The following is a 19,015-nucleotide window of genomic DNA, read 5'->3' as shown; positions in this document are numbered from 1 at the left end:
TTGACCCCCATCATGGATGGACGTGCTTACACTGGTCCTCAGGGTCAGAAGCAGACATCACGTTTCCAATAATGAGTTTTTAATAACTTAAAACTAATTACGCCCTATTACCTACGTTTTCACCACAACATCTTACTTTTGACCAAGTTTCATTTGTATCACCAATGATAAAAATTGGTCTTACAAATGAATCTAGATAATGAAAACCACAAATGAGGCAGTGCAGCTGCTACGCATTCAGCTCCAAACTCGCCTCTCTGTCTATGTCTCTATAGTTCATGCTTCTAGTTCCTAAGGACCCACTCTGATGATCCACTCTCCCCCAACACTTGGTCCACTGGCTCTAGGTTCACACTCTGGTCTTAGTTTATCCTCTGAACACTTTGTAGGGGAAATAGTGTCAGATGGAACTTCCCATCTCCTGAACATGAACCTTGTGTACATTTACTTCTTCCTCAGGTTGTGAGGGTTGGTTCACCATGGTGTGTTCATTATTGGTGATTTTCAAAGGCATCTCATTTATATTTTGACATCTATTTTATTTTTATTTTTTAATTGTTCAAAATTTTATTTTGATGCACAGTATGATAAATGGACTTTTAAAACAACTGAATTTTATGGAAGATGAATAGCAAATAAATTAAAACCATGTTAAAGTAAAAGGTCAACTAAATGTCTACACTTAAGGATATGAGATCCATAGATAAACTTCGATTCCACAGTCTTTTTAAGAAGCTTATGTTCTTCAAACAGCATTTCTATGTACTAGTCCAGAGCATAATGACATACAGGAAAGCTTAACAAGGGGGGTAATCAGGACACTTTTCCTTGGTCTGCTTTGATGATGTCATCCACATGTAGAATCACCTGTGCTGCTTCAGCTGCACGCAGATGAACCTTCCACTTCAATGGACACTGTCTGTGATGCCCAGCACTGCCATCACCAATAGAACCTTCCTTCATATCCAGTCCAGCAGTGTATTGTCTTCATGATGGGCAGCTTGGGGCTGTGCCACCAGATCTGCACTATCACAGCCTATGCTGCCAGCTCTAACAGTAGGAGACATCCTCAGTGCTTGAGCATAAGAATCCATTGCAACAGCTTCTTTATCTGATGTTTATTTGCAGCTGTGACACAACATGAAACATCAGCTCAGAACAGCCTCCTCCATAAACTGTTCTAGAAGCCTTCACAGTGTGTGCAAGAACACAAAGAGCACCATGCAAAGATCTTTCTGCTTCATCTAAAATATGTTGCACCATGAAGAACAATAGTGCAAGCCTCACTCAGAAACATGAATGAGCGTGTCTTCTACAATCATGACTTCCTCAATAACCTTGCAACTTCCAAGCGTCATTAATCCTGGGTGGTCAAAGGTAGAGGCAATTTCACCACCTGTGACAAGAGCCAGGCATTCTACACCTGCAAAATCTGCATGTTCAATAGCCATAACCCCAGCAGGATAAAAAAAGTGCTCAGTATAATTATAAATTAATTTGATGATAATAATGAAATTTATCCCATGCTTAAGATTATGTTCAACTTTCTCCATTGATTTCTTTTCTGCTTGTTCTATTTCAGCAACCTTTGCTATAGAATCAACTCTTACATGGGAACCAAATATCTTTATTTTGTCTGTATTCACACCAGTATTTGCAATAAGAATTTTAGCATTAATCTAACATGTAAGACCTTGGTAGAACTGGTCTGTATTTTGAATTTCTAGAGCTTAATAAAAAAACATCTGAAAGGAAAAATACATGGAGTAAGACTAACAATGCAGATTAAATGTAAGTGAACTTAAAAGAGTATTATAGAAACTCTCCAAAATGGAACACAATACAATTTCCAGAAAATAGCCAAGCATCAGGAATGTAAGAGACAATAAAATCAGTCAAACATATATACATGCAATGGAATCCCAGAAATAGGGGAGAAAGCACCAAAAAGAATGGTTTATGCCCTAGGTGGTTTGGTTAAGCAGATAGAGCGTCGGTCTGCGGTCTGAAGGATCCCAGGTTCAACTCCAGCCAAGGGCACATGCCTGCATTGTGGGTTTGATCCCCCTCAGTAGGGGGTGTACAGAAGGCAGCCAATCAATGATTCTCTCATTACTGTTTCTATCTCTCCATATCTCTATCCCTCTCCCTCTCTGAAATCAATAAAAATATATATTAAAAAAAGAATGGTTGAAGGAATTATGGCAAATATTTACAGAATTTGGTGTAAATTATAAAGAGATCAAAGAACACCAAAGTACCTCAAGAAGAAAAAGAATAAACAAAATTAAAATAAGGCACATTAAAATCAAACACTTAAAAACCAATGAAAAAGATAAAATACCTAAGAATGGCAAAGAAAAAACAACACACACACCTGAATTAAGGAACAAGATTTAATAAAAAGTTCAAAGTTCACATGAAAAAGACGGAAGATGGCGGCAATATAGGCAGACGCGTCCCAGGTAGTGTCCGGGAGCAAATGGAGTGAGCAGCTGAAACTAGTAACACCCACACCAAATTGGCGAAATTGCTCAGCTGGTGAGACGGTTTGCAGCCGGGAAGAGAAAAACTCCCCTGGAAAGGTAAAAAAAAAAACAGGGATTTGGGCAGGAAAGTTTGCCAGACCTCTGAGCCCAGAGGGTCGGAGGGAGACCGCGTGGCAGACAGCCGCGTCACTTGGGACAGGCACAGCCCCTGACGGGGGAAAGGAGAACCTCGGGATTCCTGGCGCCGCCAGGGAAATTGAGAGCTGGGTTCTGTGATAACGGAGGACTGAGCCTAAAGCGGGCAGCCTGAAGAGCTATCCTGACCATGCAGTCCCGGTAAGAGAAGAAGCTTACAGAAACCAAGCCTTCCCCGTTTCCGTGGACGGCGTTTGTTTGTTTGTTTTCACTGAATCCTGTTCATGGGACATTTCAGATACAGACACTCACCTGTGCTGAAGAGAGGGAGAGTGTGCGGAGGAGTGGAATCTGGGGAGAGACTGGGGAGAGAGGGGGAGCCGGGAGAGGTGGCAGCGAATTGAGTGCTGCGACACCCCTGAGCCCAGGACTGGGGCAGCCATTCCCTCCAGAGAGTGAGACTTCTCCCCCCAGCCCCCAGACAAGGAGCACAGCCACACCCAGATTCCACCCTGTACGAGATCAAGGATTAAGATAACCTGATCACTCCCTGGGAGTTAACAGGGTCTGGCCTATAGAGGGATTTTCAATCCCAGCAACAACACAGTGCCGGTAACTAACTATTACGCAGCCAGCTCTGGGCAGTGAACTTCCACTGGACAGAGAGGCCCTATAGCCTCAGAGGCCAACCCCAGAACACTGCCACCCAGAGGCTGACCCACAAACTGACTCTTTGCTAAACACAAAATAAGGCAGTCTGGGAAATAAATGCGGCCTGCTATACAATAAGGACTGTGGTTTACAACACAGAGGAACAGTATATCGCAGGGAAACTCAACACTCTCCTGAATACCTGGAAGGTCTAAGGCGAGCCACACTGAAGAATAGAAGAAACGAAGGACCTTCACTACTGCAATTATTTTTTTCTTTTTTCGCCTTTTAATTAAGAAACCAATTTTTTTTCTTTTTTTTTCTTTTCTTTTTTTTTTCTTCTTTTTCCACAAACTGATTTTACCCTTTTAATTAGTACCTTCTTATTTTTAACCAGTGTTATTACTGCTACCATTTTACCATTTTTTAAAGTGCCATTTTATTTTCTCTTTATTTTATTTGGGGATTAGTGTTCTCCATTCTATTTTCATCGTTATATTATTGGTTGTTTCTAGTTTGCATTCATCTCCAGGGAACTGTTGCTGGAATTTGTTGGGATTAATGGCTGTTCTATAGGAGTATTCTCCTCATATAAAAAGTCTCTTCCCCTCTTCCACTTCATTCTCTCTTTTTGCTCTATTTTTTTTTTCTTTTCTTTTCTCGCTGTTATGTTCCCCCCTCCTTCTTACCAATTTTATTTTTGTACTCCTTTTTTTGGTTCCTACTTTTCTTTTCTTTTTTCTCTTTTATCTTTTTCTCTTCCTTCTTCCTTATCCCCTAATTCTCTTAATTCGGGTGGTCACCTTTATTTGGGGTTATTAATATCGTGAATATATTTGTGTATAGTGCCTGGTACATGGTGCCTTGTTGTGTTGTATTTTGTGCCTTTAAATCAACGCAGCAGATCCAAGCAACAGCAACCTCCTGAGCACCACATCCTCTGCTGAGGAACAGCAGCTGTACGTGAAATCTCGCCCCACCAGCCAGAAGAGCCACCACAGCTGTGAACAGCACCCACCAGAGGAGCTACTGCCAACTGAAGAGCAGCTGCTACCGCAACCACCCGAAGAGCAATCACAGACCAAGGAGTCACTGCCACCAAGGGAGCAACCACTGAACAACTCAACATCTAGATATGTCAGTGAGATCAAACATGGGTAGACAAAGAAACCCCCAAAGGAAAGAGAAGGAGGACTCTCCAGAAAAGCAGCTAAGTAATACAGAGGCATGCAACATGACAGATAAAGAATTCAGAATAAGGGTCCTAGAATGCATAAACCGGATGGAGGAAAAAATCGACAACCTCTGCAAGAAGCAAGAAGAAACAGATGAAAAAATCGACAACCTCTGCAAGAAGCAAGAAGAAACAGATGAAAAAATCAATAACATATGGAAGAAGCTAGAAGAAACAGATGAAAAAATCAACAACTTAAGTAAGACCCAAGAAGAAATGAAGAGTGATATAGCTGCAATGAAAAACTCCATTGAAAGTATCAACAGTAGACTAGGAGAAGCGGAGGACCAAATTAGTGAATTAGAAGACAAGGAAGCAAAACACACCCAAAATGTACTGCAATTGGAGAAAAAAAATTAAAAGACAGGAGGAGAGCCTAAGGGAGCTTTGGGACAACAGGAAACGAAACAACATACGAATAATAGGAGTACCAGAACAACAGAAGGATGAACAAGGATTACAAAACCTAATAGAAGAAATAATATCAGAAAACTTCCCTGAGGTGGGGAAGAAAAAAGTCACACAAGCCCAGAGAGTCCCAAACAAAGTGAACCCGAAAAGACCCACATGAAGACACATCATAATTACCATGGCAAATGTTCAGGACAAAGAGAGAATCTTACAGGCTGCAAGAGAGAGATGGAAAGTTACATACAAGGGATCTCCCATTAGATTGTCAAATGATTTCTCAACAGAAACACATCAGGCCAGAAAAGAATGGACTGAAATTTACAAAGTGATGCAAAGCAAAGGACTGAATCCAAGAATACTCTATCCAGCAAGGCTATCATTCAAACTTGAAGGGGAAATAAGAAGCTTCACAGACAAAAAAAGGCTAAGGGAGTTTATCACCACCAAGCCAGCAATGCAAGGAATGCTAAAGGGACTGGTATAAAAAGAAGAAATAAAAAGCTCAGAAAGAAAACAGCCACACACAAAAAAAGAAATGGCTACAAACAAGTACCTTTCAATAATAACTTTAAACGTAAATGGACTAAATGCTCCAAACAAAAGACATCGAGTGGCTGAATGGATAAAAAAACATGACCCATACATCTCCTGTCTACAAGAAACCCACCTCATTAGAAGGGACTCACACAGACTGAAAGTGAAAGGATGGAAAAAATATCTTTCAGGCAAATGGAAAGGAAAAGAAAGCTGGGGTAGCAATACTTATATCGGACAAAATAGACTTCAAAGTGAAGGCCATAACAAGAGATAAGGAAGGCCACTTCATAATACTAAAGGGTTCAATACAACAAGAAGATGTAACCCTGGTAAACATATATGAACCCAATTCAGGAGCACCCAAATTCATAAAAAAAAACTCCTGGAAGATATCAAAGGAGAGATCGACAACAATACAATCATAGTAGGAGACTTTAATACACCACTGACAGCACTGGATAAGCCCTCTAAACAAACAATCAGCAAAGATACTGCAATCCTAAATGACTCACTAGATCAGATGGACTTAATAGACATCTTCAGAACACTTCACCCCAAAGCCAGGGAATATACATTCTACTCAAATGCTCATAAGACATATTCAAAAATAGACCATATATTGGGTCACAAGCAAAGTATCCCCAAATTCAAGAAGATTGAAATCATAAAAAGCGTCTTCGCAGACCATGATGGCATAATATTAGAAATAATCTACAATAAAAACCACCCAAAATACTCAAACACCTGGAAGCTGAATAGCATGCTATTAAATATTGATTGGGTTACCAATGAGATCAAAGAAGAAATTAAACACATCGTGGAAACTAATGACAATGAAAACACAACAATCCAAAACCTATGGGACACAATGAAAGCAGTCCTGAGAGGGAAGTTTATAGCTCTACAGGCCTATCTCAAAAAACAAGAAAAAAATGGTAGTAAATCATCTAACTCTACAACTCAAAGAATTAGAAAGAGAGCAACAAGAAAACCCCAGACTGAGCAGAAGGAAGGAGATAATAAAGATTAGAGCAGAAATAAATGACATAGAGACCAAAAAAACAATACAGAAAATCAATGAAACCAAGAGCTGGTTCTTTGAAAGGATAAACAAGATTGACAAACCTCTAGCCAGACTCAACAAGAAGCAGAGAGAGAGGACCAAAATGAACAAAATCAGAAACGATAGAGGCGAAATAACAACAGACCCCACAGAAATACAAATGATTGTTAAAAATTACTATGGACAGCTCTACTCCAACAAACTAGACAACCTGGAGGAAATGGACAAATTCCTAGAAAAATACAACATTCCAAAACTCAATCAGGAAGAATCTAAAAATCTCAACAGGCCAATAACCATGGAAGAAATTGAAGCAGTCATCAAAAAGCTTCCATCAAACAAAAGCCCAGGACCAGACGGCTTCACAGGGGAGTTTTACCAAACATTCAAGGAAGACCTAAAACCTATCCTCCTCAGACTACTACAAAAAAATTCAAGAGGAAGGAACACTTCCAAGCTCATTCTATGAAGCCAGCATCACCCTAATACCAAAACTTGGTAAAGACAACACAATGAGAGAATTACAGGCCAATATCCCTCATGAACATAGATGCCAAAATCCTCAACAAAATCTTAGCAAATCAGATCCAGCAGTACATCAGAAAGATCATACACCATGACCAAGTAGGATTTATCCCAGGGATGCAAGGATGGTACAATATCCGCAAATCAATAAACGTGATACATCACATAAACAAGTTGAAAGAAAAAAACCACATGGTCTTATCAATTGATGCAGAAAAAGCATTTAACAAAATTCAACACCCATTTTTGATAAAAACTCTCAGCAAGGTGAGAGTAGAAGTATCATACCTCAACATAATAAAAGTCATATATGACAGGCCCACAGCCAACATCATACTCAATGGACAAAAACTAACACCATTTCCCCTAAGAACAGGAACAAGACAGGGATGCCCCCTCTCACCACTCCTGTTCAACATAGTACTGGAAGTGTTAGCCATTGCAATTCTGCAAGAAGAAGAAAGAAAAGGCATCCAAATTGGAAAAGAGGAAGTAAAACTGTCCTTATTTGCAGACGACATGATATTATACATACAAAACCCTAGAGATTCCATCAAAAAGCTACTAGACTTAATACATGAATGTGGCAATGTAGCAGGATACAAAATTAACCCCAAGAAATCTGAGGCATTTCTATACACCAATAGTGAACTTTCAGAAAGACAGATTATAAAAACTATCCCATTTACCATTGCACCAAAAAAATTAAGCTACCTAGGAATAAACTTAACTAAAGAGGTAAAAGACCTCTACTCAGAAAACTACAGGACGTTGAAAAAAGATATAGAGGAAGACATAAACAGATGGAAGAACATACCGTGTTCATGGATTGGTAGAATCAACATCATTAAAATGTCCATACTACCCAAAGCAATCTATAAATTCAATGCACTTCCCATTAAAATACCAACAGCATACTTCATAGATCTAGAACGAACTTTCCAAAAATTCATCTGGAATAAAAAAAGACCCCGAATAGCTGCAGCGATCCTGAAAAAGAACAAAGTAGGTGGGATCTCAATACCAGATATCAAGTTGTATTACAAAGCCACTGTTCTCAAAACTGCCTGGTACTGGCACAAGAATAGGCATATAGATCAATGGAATAGAATAGAGAGCCCAGAAATCAGCCCGAACCAATATGCTCAATTAATATTTGACAAAGGAGGCAAGAACATACAATGGAGCCAAGATAGTCTCTTCAACAAATGGTGTTGGAAAAATTGGACAGATATATGCAAGAAAATGAAACTAGACCACCAACTTACACCATACACAAAAATAAACTCAAAATGGATAAAGGACTTAAATGTACGACAGGAAACCATAAAAATTCTAGAAGAATCCAAAGGCAACAAAATCTCAGACATATGCCGAAGCAATTTCTTCACTGATACAGCTCCTAGGGCACTTGAAACTAAAGAAAAAATGAACAAATGGGACTACATCAGAATAAAAAGCTTCTGCACAGCAAAAGAAACCATCAACAAAACAACGAGACAACCCACTGTGTGGGAAAACATATTTGCCAATGTCATATCTGATAAGGGCCTAATCTCCAAAATTTATAGGGAACTCATACAACTTAACAAAAGTAAGATAAACAATCCAATCAAAAAATGGGCAAAGGACCTAAATAGACACCTTTCAAAAGAGGACATTCAGAAAGCCAAGAGACATATGAAAACATGCTCAAAGTCACTAACCATCCGAGAGATGCAAATCAAAACAACAATGAGGTACCATCTCACACCTGTCAGACTGGCTATCATCAACAAATCAACAAACGACAAGTGCTGGAGAGGATGTGGAGAAAAAGGAACACTTGTGCACTGCTGGTGGGAACGCAGACTGGTGCAGCCACTATGGAAGACAGTATGGAGTTTCCTTAAAAAACTGAGAATGAAACTCCCATTTCACCCTGTGATCCCACTTCTAGGAATATATCCCAAGAAACCGGAAACACCAATCAGGAAGGATATATGCACCCCTATGTTCATAGCAGCACAATTCACCATAGCTAAGATCTGGAAACAGCCTAAGTGCCCATCAGTAGATGAATGGATTAGAGAACTGTGGTACATCTACACGATGGAATACTATGCTGCTGTAAAAAGGAAGGAACTCTTACCATTTGCAACGTCATGGATGGAACTGGAGAGCATTATGCTAAGTGAAATAAGCCAGTCATTAAAGGAAAAATACCACAATAGAGACCATTATAAACTTTTGAACAATAATAGATACAGAGGCAGAGCTGCCTCAAACAGATTGCCAAACTGCAGCGGGAAGGCCGGGGAGGGTTGGGGGGCAGGAGGTAGGGGCGTAAGAGATCAACTAAAGGACTTGTATGCATGCATATAAGCATAACCAATGGACATAAGACACTGGGGGATAGGGGAGTCTAGGGGACTGCCTAGGATTGGGGGATAAAATGGACACATATGTAATACCCTTTGTAATATTTTAAGCAATAAATAAAAAAAGAAAAAAAATTCCCTGTCAGAATAATTAGACAATAAAATGAAATTTAAAATGTCCAAATCAGAAAGAAACAAGATAAAATGTTTTTGCCTTATCTGTATGCAGATGACATGATCTTGTACATAGAAAACCCTACAATCTGTATGAAAAGCTAATAGAACTAGAATTCAGGACAGATGTAAGATACAAAACCAATACACAAATGGCTTGTGCCCCTGCACACTCTTAACAGAGTGTCTTCATGACTATAAGAAACATGTGAGGCTGTTTCAGAGGAAAGTGAGGGAAGAAAACTTAAACTGGTTAAACAAGGAGATGACAACCTAATGAACAAGACCCCTGGACATGTGTGTCCTTGGTCTTGGTTCATTCCCCCCATTCATGTTCCCAGGGAGCTTTCCCCACCAATATTGCACTGTGTCGAGTGCATATTGCAGTTGACCCCCAACATGTGGGGACATGGTGGCAGTGTTCCCAAGGGTCACATGCAGACATCAGTGTTAGGGTTTGCCTGGTAACATGGCTGTGCAGGAATTCACAACTAAATGGGGTGATACAGAGAGGAAGAGTGTTTTACTTTCCAGAAAGGAAAAGCACTGGTGTATCAGTAGTCAATATAGGGCAGGAACAAAATGAAGCTTTCACTGTAAAGAGTAATGTATGCTGTTGCTAGGTAACAGGGAAGGGAGAAGGATTTAGGGTTTAAGTTGCGCAGATATCAGGGGAATTATCCTGAAAAGTGACAGTTCATTTGTTTTCAAGAAAACAGTCTGCAAATGTCCTTGGAAGGTGTCTCATCAGTATTTTCCCCAGCCCTGTAACATGCTTAGATAAAGAGTCCTGAGGATTCACAAAGAGACCTGTTTGAAGAGGAGGGGTGAAGGGAAATTTCCATTAACTAGACACTCATTGTTGTGAATGTTCCCTGAATTCTGAAAACAGTAGGAAGGAGGGGGATGCAAGAATGCAGCCTTGAGAGTAGCTTATCTTGTCCCTCAGTTTGAATAGAGGGGTTGTTTGAATCAGAGAAGCTAACCATGTTGGGGTTTAATTATCAGATACTTCTCATAAATTGTGGGGACCACAGCAAACAAAAAGAAAGAGCCTTTTCCTGTCCTTACAATCAGGTTTCCAATCACAACATTTTCATAACTTAAAGTGAATTACTCCAAAATCATTACTGACATCTTCACCTAAACACACCTGGTGATGACTAAGAGTTTTCTATATCCTAATGTATGAAACTGCTTTTCCAAAAAAGTCCAGAGGAAAAAAAAAAACACGCACAACAAAGGAGGCCGGGCAGTTGCCACACCTTTAGCACCAAACTCTCCTGAAGGAATAGGACCCAGGAGCTCTGTCTCTGTCTCTATAGTTCATACTTCTGATTCCCAGGGACCCACATAGATCCTCCTCTCTCCCCCAGCACTTGGTCCACTGTCTCTAGGCTCACACTCTGGTCTTAGTTTATCCTCTGATCACTTTGTAGGGGAAATAGTGTCAGATGGAACTTTTCATTTCCTGAACATGAACCTCCTGCACTTTTAATTCTTTCTCAAGTTGTAAAGTTTGATTTCTTTTGGCTGTTGTTATTTTGACTGTCAAAGACATCTCTTAGTTTAAACCTTCTCTTTTTACTTGGACAGCAATTTTCTGTTCTGGGCTCTGTACAGGTCTCCTGCAGGAGGTGGGTCCAGTGGGGAGGGCACAGGCCCATATGTGGGGAGTAACTCTCCACAGACAGCACCCTCAGACATGTCACACACTGGGACAATGTCCTTAATGTCAGAATCCATTCCCAAAGCTACCTATGTAGTAAGAGGACATGCAAATAGAGGCCCCTTTGCTCATATAAACCATCCCAACCCAAACCCTGCAACTCTGGGACAGGATCCCCGGGCATTCCCATTCCATGATCGGGACTAACACAGACCACTCACCATGGAGTTTTGGGTTGGCTGGGTTTTCTTTGTGGCTATTTTAAGAGGTAACTTATGGAGAACAAGAGACTCTGAGTATATGAGTGGAGATGAGTGAAAGAAACAGTGGACGTGTGAGAGTTTCCTGACTAGAACGTCTTTGTGTTTGCAAGTGTCCAGTGTGAGGTGCAGTTGGTGGAGTCTGGAGGGAGGCTTGGTGCATCCTAGGGAGTTTCAGCTGGCATCAGAGGAGTGTGACCCCAAAGCCAGAGAAGAAAGACCTTGGTGGTGAAGGTCATTGATTTGGCATCATGCTCACAGCACCAAGAATATGTAACACTCAACAGAGGCAGTGGAGGCTCAGCATTATAACAGTTCTTTGTAAAATCACCCATAATAAGACTCATTAAAGAAAATATTATTAAATTTGATTTGGTTAAAACTAAAGACTTTTGTCCCACCAAAATAGTCTATTGAGAAAATGAAAACACAAAAATAAATGTAAGGAATATATTTCTAAATCTCATGTATGATATGAGAACTATAAATTACACATAAAAGATGTTATATGTTTGTGGGAGAGCCCAACACCCTGTGACCACATTAACCCCCAGGGAAAGGGATGATGGGGCTGAGAGTGAGGAATGCCTCTCAGGGTTGAAGTTCCTTTCCTATGAGAAATTTTATGGAAGGAATTCTCTTCATTCACCTGCTTTTTTGCCTCCTTACCCCAAATCACTGGTAACAGTAGATTGAGAAAACAAGTTGATCTCCTTCCATGGTCATTACAGCATATGAATGGTTCTGAGTTGTACACATACATGATCACTGCTCTAATTTCTTGTATTTTATCCACTTGAAGCCATTAATATTTCTGATGTAAGTAGTTTGGGGTCTCTGCCATAGGCCATGGGCTTGCATATCAAATAGTTTGCACAGGAAGCTGTAGACACAGTCACAAAATTGCCAACCTCAAAAATCATAAATGAACCACATGCTGTGGTTAGGAGGTAGTTTCTCAAATAAGAATAATATTGTAAATTAAGATATTAGATACTGAAAATGTCTGTCCATTATCTTTATTTTTCACAATGGTCAGAATTCTTTCTATAAAATAGATTAAAATTTTTGGAAATGTAGATACAATAAGATTTTGAGATTCAGAAATGATTTGAACAAATGCTAATTACATTTACACCTGTTTGAAAGATGCTTAAAAAATTAAAAGTGTAACCTACTTATCTAGTCCACCATTTCTTCTTATGCTCAGAATGTTTATGCCATTCTTTGACCTGATCACACTGTGCTTCATGATCCAGGTGGTCCTCTTTCCCTACAAACATGGCGAGTGAGGTCAAGGAAAGAGATTCCCTCACAAAGATGTCGGAATGACTAGGCAAGTCTGACTCAGGCCTACACTTATAGGAAAGGCTGCCCCACATACAAATTTATCTTCAAGCTCCAGGGTAAATCTTCTCTTGGGCTGTGCAGGCTCACAGCTCTCTCCTCACACAGGTCTGAGGTCTCTGGAAAAGCAGAGCTGTGGTCTAGATAAAGATGAGACTGCTGGGTCTTCTCCTGTGCCTAGTGACAGGCCCCTCAAGGGTATTTTCTCTCTCTCTTTCTCTTCAGAGACCATCCTCAGTGTTCTCATTGTCCTGGTTTTGGGAAACATTCCCACAAGGTGAGTCTCCAACACAGCCCAGGCACCTGTATGGTGAGCTCACGGTCTGACTCCACATACACACCTGTCCCCATAGGAGCCCTTCCATATGAGAGGCCCACAGTAAATAACATATGCACATCCCACGGACAGTAGAACCTGGATGGAACCCATCAGAATGGTGCAAAGGGCCCTTGTGGGCTGCTCCTGGTCATTTCTCACATTTACAGATGCCAGGATTTGCTGTTTCTGGTACCACAGAAGCAGAAAATGACCTCAGCACTCTGTAAAGGTGTCACACAAGCACTGCTGTGATATGATACCAGAGTGTTTATTCTAGATAGTGTAGTTTAACAGAGACATTTAACACAGCTTCATTGAAAATCATCTCATTTCAACGCACAGCGATCTTGAGAAATCAAGCATCTTAGTAAAGGAGACAACTATACAGTTTTCCCATTCCTGTTTCCTTATAATTGTGTGCTAAATTTTGACATTTCATAATGATGACCTTGAATCCTCTGTAGATTATTCCTTTGAGGGTTCAGATGGGCCATAACCCAGGGTGAGGCTCCTTGTTGGACATAAATATCTATCATAGCATTTTCCTAACCTCCATATTATAGGTGTTGTAGTCTCCCACCATCACCTTTCATCTCCAGGATGGAGGAGAGTTCCCACATTTCCTCATAGGACTTCTTTGATGGGGTTCCTGAAGCTATCAGAACCCATTGTGTCTGCAAAGATTCCCCAAGTCATGCACTGCTCCCCTGACCTCTCTGTGTCTTCCGTGGTCTCCAAATGGCAGCTCTGGTAACTAAAGAACCTGTCACCACTAAGGAATGGGACTTGGTAAAACCATGAGCCAGTTCTTTGAAAAGAGAAAAGATTAATGAATCATTATCCAGACTCATCAGAAAACAAAATGAGGATCCAGATATAAATAAAATCATAAATGAAAGCAGAGAAGGAACAAATGACACCCCAGAAATGAAAAGATTGTAATAAAATACTAAGAAAAACTATATGCCAACAAGCTGGACAATGTAGATGAAATGGACAAATTCCTAGAAAAACACAATTATCTGAAAACTGAAGCAGGGAGAATCAGAAAACCTGAATAGGCCAATAACAACTGAAGAAATAGAAGCAGGAATCAAAAAAATTTCACAGCACACAAAATCACTGGTCTCAATGGCTTCACAGGGGAGTTTTACCAAACATTCAAAGATGAACTAACACCTATATTCCCCAAACTATTCCAAAAAAATCCAAGAGGAAGGAATACTTCCAAACCCTTTTTATGAGTCCATTATTATCGTAATTCCAAAACCAGGTCATACTACTAAGAAGGATAATTACAGGCCAATATCCCTGATGAACATAGATGCTAAAATCCTCAAAAATATTAGAAAATCAGATCCAGCAATATTTTAAAAAGATTACAAGCATACCCCATGACCAAGTGGGATTCATTCTAGCAATGCAAGACTGGTACAATATTCACAATTCAATAAATGTGATACATTACATAAAAAAAAAACTGAAAGGCAAATCACATGACCATATCAATAGATTCAGAAAAAAATATTCAACAAAATCCAACATCCACTTTTGATAAATACTTTCAGCAAAGTGGGAAAAATGGGCTCATATCTCAATATAATAAAAGAAAGCATGACAAACCAAGAGTCAACATCATACTCAATGAGCAAAAACTAAAAGCACTTCCCCTAAGAAAAGGAACAAAACAGACATGTCTGCTTTCACCCCTCTTATTCAACACTAGAGGCCCCGTGCATGGGTTTGTGCACCAGTGGGGTACCTCAGCCTGGCCTGTGCCTCTCAGAATCCGGGACCCCTGGGGGATGTGGTAGTGCACAAAGTGGCAGGCCACCAGGGAGGAGATGAGTGGACAAAAAGCTGTGGTACATTTACTCCATGGAATATTTTGTGACAGTAAAAAAGAAGGATATCTTATCCTTGAGACAGCATGGAGGGACCTGGAGAGTATCATGCTAAGTGAAATAAGTCAGTCAGAGAAAGTCAAGTATCATATAATCTCATTCATATGTGGAATCTAATGAAAAAAATAAACTGATGAAAAAAATGGATTCAGAGACCTAGATGCATGGACCAGACTGTGGAATCTCAGAGGGAAATTGGGGTAGGGTGGTTGGGTGGGAAGAGATCAACCAAAGACCATGTATGCATATATGCATAATCCATGGACGCAGACAATATGATGGTGAATTCTTGGGGAAGGCTAGAAATGGTCAATGGGGAATAAAATGGGACATTCTATATAATAAAAGCCTAATACACGATGTGTCAGGTTGACCGACGGCTGTTCAACCAATCGAAGTTTAATATGCTAATGATATGCTAAGGCCACTCAATCATTGGCTATGATATGCACTGACCACCAGGGGGCAGACAGTTGACCAGTTGACCAGTCCCTATGACGTGCACTGACCACCAAGGGGCAGAGGCTCAGACTGGTAGGTAGGTTAGCTGGCTGCTGGGGTCCGGCCAATTGGGACTGGGCAAGACAGGCTGGACTCACTCTGGAGCCCTCCTGTGGTCCCTCCCTGGCTGGCCAAACTCCAGCATCTCTCCCCAACCCCAACTCTGCACGGGTGGGGTCCCTCAGCCTGGCCTGCACCCTCTCGCAATCCAGGACCCCTCAGGGAATGTTGGAGAGCCAGTTAAGGCCCAATCCCACAGGCCAGGCCCAGGGACCCCAGTGATGCATGCATTCATGCACTGGGCCTCTAGTACGCAATAATTTCAACTGTGGATGAAAGGGGCCACATGCTGACCTGACAAGCTCAGGGGAGGCCTGCATGGCATTCTTGCAAACTCTGAGACCTAAAGTAACCACAAAGGATGGTCTGAAATTAAACTTGAACTAAAAGCAGTTATGGTGGACAGTTACGTCCTAGGCCAGTATCTTCACTGACAAGGTCAACCTTTACCTTAACTGAGCCTATCTGTCTTTTTGCATCTATGACAACATATCCTTGAAATGTCTGGGTAACTTGTGACTTCCCTGGGGCACAGCCAAATGTGCTGGGCCCCAGGACAGAAACCATAAATTCTTTTATCATCATGTTAATTGTTCCTGCACCCACCTAAGTATGTGTCCATCATTTTACTTTTTATCCAATCCCAGGGGTTTCCCCGCTTTGCTTTATCCCTCCTCCTTAATCTATCACCAATGAATTTCATGTAACCCACCTATGTTCCTCCTTTTATTGCAAATGTATAAATACAAATGTAACCCTGCCATTCTCCGGAGCATTATCTCAATTCGTTGAGGTTCTGCTTCCTGGCGTATGTCAACAGTTTGGCTCAAATAAACTCACAAAAATTCTTTACAGGTTTCAATGGTTTTTTTACATTGACACAAAAATAAAGATATAATTTCTAAAAAAAGAATTAGGACTTGGACCCTCAGACTCCCAATGAACATGATTCTTGTGTCCTCAATCTTCTCTCAGGTTTGGTCAAGACCTCAGCTATGAAATACTCTGCCTCATGAATATGCAAAAGAGAGGAGGTAGACTAGCTTAAATATGGATAAGTCTGTGCCCTGAGGGTATCACCCACAGCCACACACTCCCCTACAGAACTGATCACAGCACAGCCCCTCACCATGGACTGGAGCTCCAGAACCCTCCTCCTGGTGCCTGTGGCTACAGGTAAGGGACACGTGTCCCTGGGTGGAGAATGGGACCAGGGAGAGTCAAGGGAGATTTCCACTCACTCCTATCTCCTCACCACAGGTGTCCAATCCCAGGTGCAGCTGGTGCAGTCTGGGGCTGAGGTGAGGAAGCCTGGGGCCGCTCTGAAGGTCTCCTGCAAGGTTTCTGGGTACACATTCACCAGCTAACTGGATGCACTGGGTGTGACAAACCCCAGGACAGGGGCTTGAGTGGATGGGGGAAGTTAATCCTAGCAGTGGAAACACAAATTATGCACAGAAGTTCCAAGGCAGTCTCCATCACCAGAGACACGTCCATCAACACAGCCTACATGGAGCTCAGCAGCCTGAGAACCAAGGACAGGGCCAGGTACTACTGTGCTAGACACACAGTGAGGGGAAGTCAGTGTGAGCCCAGACTCAAACCTCCCTGCAGGAGAGGCTGTGGCCACCAGGCGGTCACTCAGGGTCCTTGAACACAAGGAACTTTTCAGGAGCACATGCAGTTGATGTCTGGCCTGGTTTCCTGTGTGGTTTCCTCTTCATGTCACAGTTTCCCTTAGGGAACCTCTCTGGATCCCTGATTCTGCACTTACCTCTGAAGTCTCTGATTTAGAAAGTCTGTTGTAAACAGAGACAACTTTCGAACATGGACAATCTGCAGAGAGTGTCTTTCAAACACACTTGTGCTAAAATGACTATTAATCACCAAATCTTCTGACCCACATCCCCTGCATCTAACAAGACACTCTGCTGACTCAAAAGTGCAGCTCCTCTGAATGCTGGCCAGTAGGCACCAAGAGTATGCAAACCCAAAGCTAGAGAAGAAGGACCCCAGTTGGTGACACTCATTGTCTTATCATCATGCTCATAACACAAAGAGTGGGTGACACCAGGCAGAGACAAAGGGACCCACAGCAGCTCAGTGAAAATATGCCGGCTGATGACCAACACACACACAAAGGGCACATGGAATGTTTATTATGCTGATAGTTCAAATCCCTGAGAAGCTCAGGAAAGGCCCTTGAAGAAGTTAGATATGCTTTCATAGAGTCAGAAAAGGAGATTGGGCCAGGGCTTTTACTTTGGTGAGGTGATGGGAAAGGTGAGGAATTCTGCTTCCAGGAGGTGGTTTCAATCTCACAATGACATCTAAAGACATCCCCAGCTGAGGATGTGCTTGCAACCAAGGTACATGCCCCTGACCGGAATCAAACCTGGGACCCTCGAGTCTGCAGGCCAATGCTCTATCCACTGAGCCAAACCAGTTAGGGCAAAAATTATTTGATTTTCCATGTCAGGGGCAGATGGAGAAGAGGCAACAATGAGCCATCAGTTGTTAAAGGTCAAATGGAAAAGATTATAGACTTTGACTACCCATTTTCTTACAACTATGAAAAATGAACAAACATTGAGATAAAGTGTCCTTGTGTTCATACAAATATTAGGTATACATAAAATAAGAAGAATAATTATAGGGAAGCAAATGGTGATGATGATGATGATGACGACACTGATGATGGTGTTGGTATTGGTGGTAATGGTGATGGTGAAGGTGATTTTAGAATTGGAAAGATTCTTGGTCCAATGTCTTGGTGGAATGTGTACTTTATCAAAGGTCATTGATTTTCGTTAAGGCCTGGTGTCAACATATATTTGAGCCTGGAGGGATTCAATCTCCAATGGTATCTGAAGAGTAGATGCCTGTTTTCTTTTCTGATAAAAGAAAACACTATGTCTGTAGAAAATGAGCAGCATGATTATAACTAAGCAAATCGTGATGATGATGATGACAATGACGACGACGATGATGATGATGATGATGATGATTACAATGAGGGTGATGGACTGAGAGAGGAGCCCTGGTCTAATGAAATGATGGCTCCTCATACACACACCATCACCATGACTTCTCCTGTGAGTGGTGTCCACCCTTACGTCAGTGTTTACAGATTTCATAAAAGGGACCCCAATGAATTATGCAGCTTGGATGATCCAAGGTGAGACCAGATCAGTAATGACCCCAAAGGTGTCCATGTGCAGATACCCTGGACCTGGGAAGGTGTTACCTTCTAGAAGAGAGACACTATGAATGTGCATATAGGAAACAGGGATCCTCTTCCCATCACTTTGCAGTGACACGTTCCTTATTTCTCTTGATCCCTACCTTCAGAATGTTTAGTGTTTCCACTTCTCAC

At 41.3% G+C, this 19,015-nt stretch overlaps 2 pseudogenes; one reads left to right on the top strand and one right to left on the bottom strand.

The window, feature by feature from the left end:
* Positions 1-813: 813 nt before the first annotated feature.
* LOC132222665 (T-complex protein 1 subunit beta-like) lies at positions 814-12,791 on the bottom strand (annotated as a pseudogene).
* Positions 12,792-16,769: 3,978 nt separating this feature from the next.
* On the top strand, positions 16,770-17,293 carry LOC132222664 (immunoglobulin heavy variable 1-2-like; annotated as a pseudogene).
* Positions 17,294-19,015: the final 1,722 nt, after the last annotated feature.

This window comes from Myotis daubentonii, chromosome 20 (genome assembly GCF_963259705.1).
Source record: "Myotis daubentonii chromosome 20, mMyoDau2.1, whole genome shotgun sequence".
Lineage (NCBI taxonomy): Eukaryota > Metazoa > Chordata > Mammalia > Chiroptera > Vespertilionidae > Myotis > Myotis daubentonii.
Note: the sequence above shows the minus strand (reverse complement) of the source record. Positions and strands in the feature narration are given on the sequence as shown.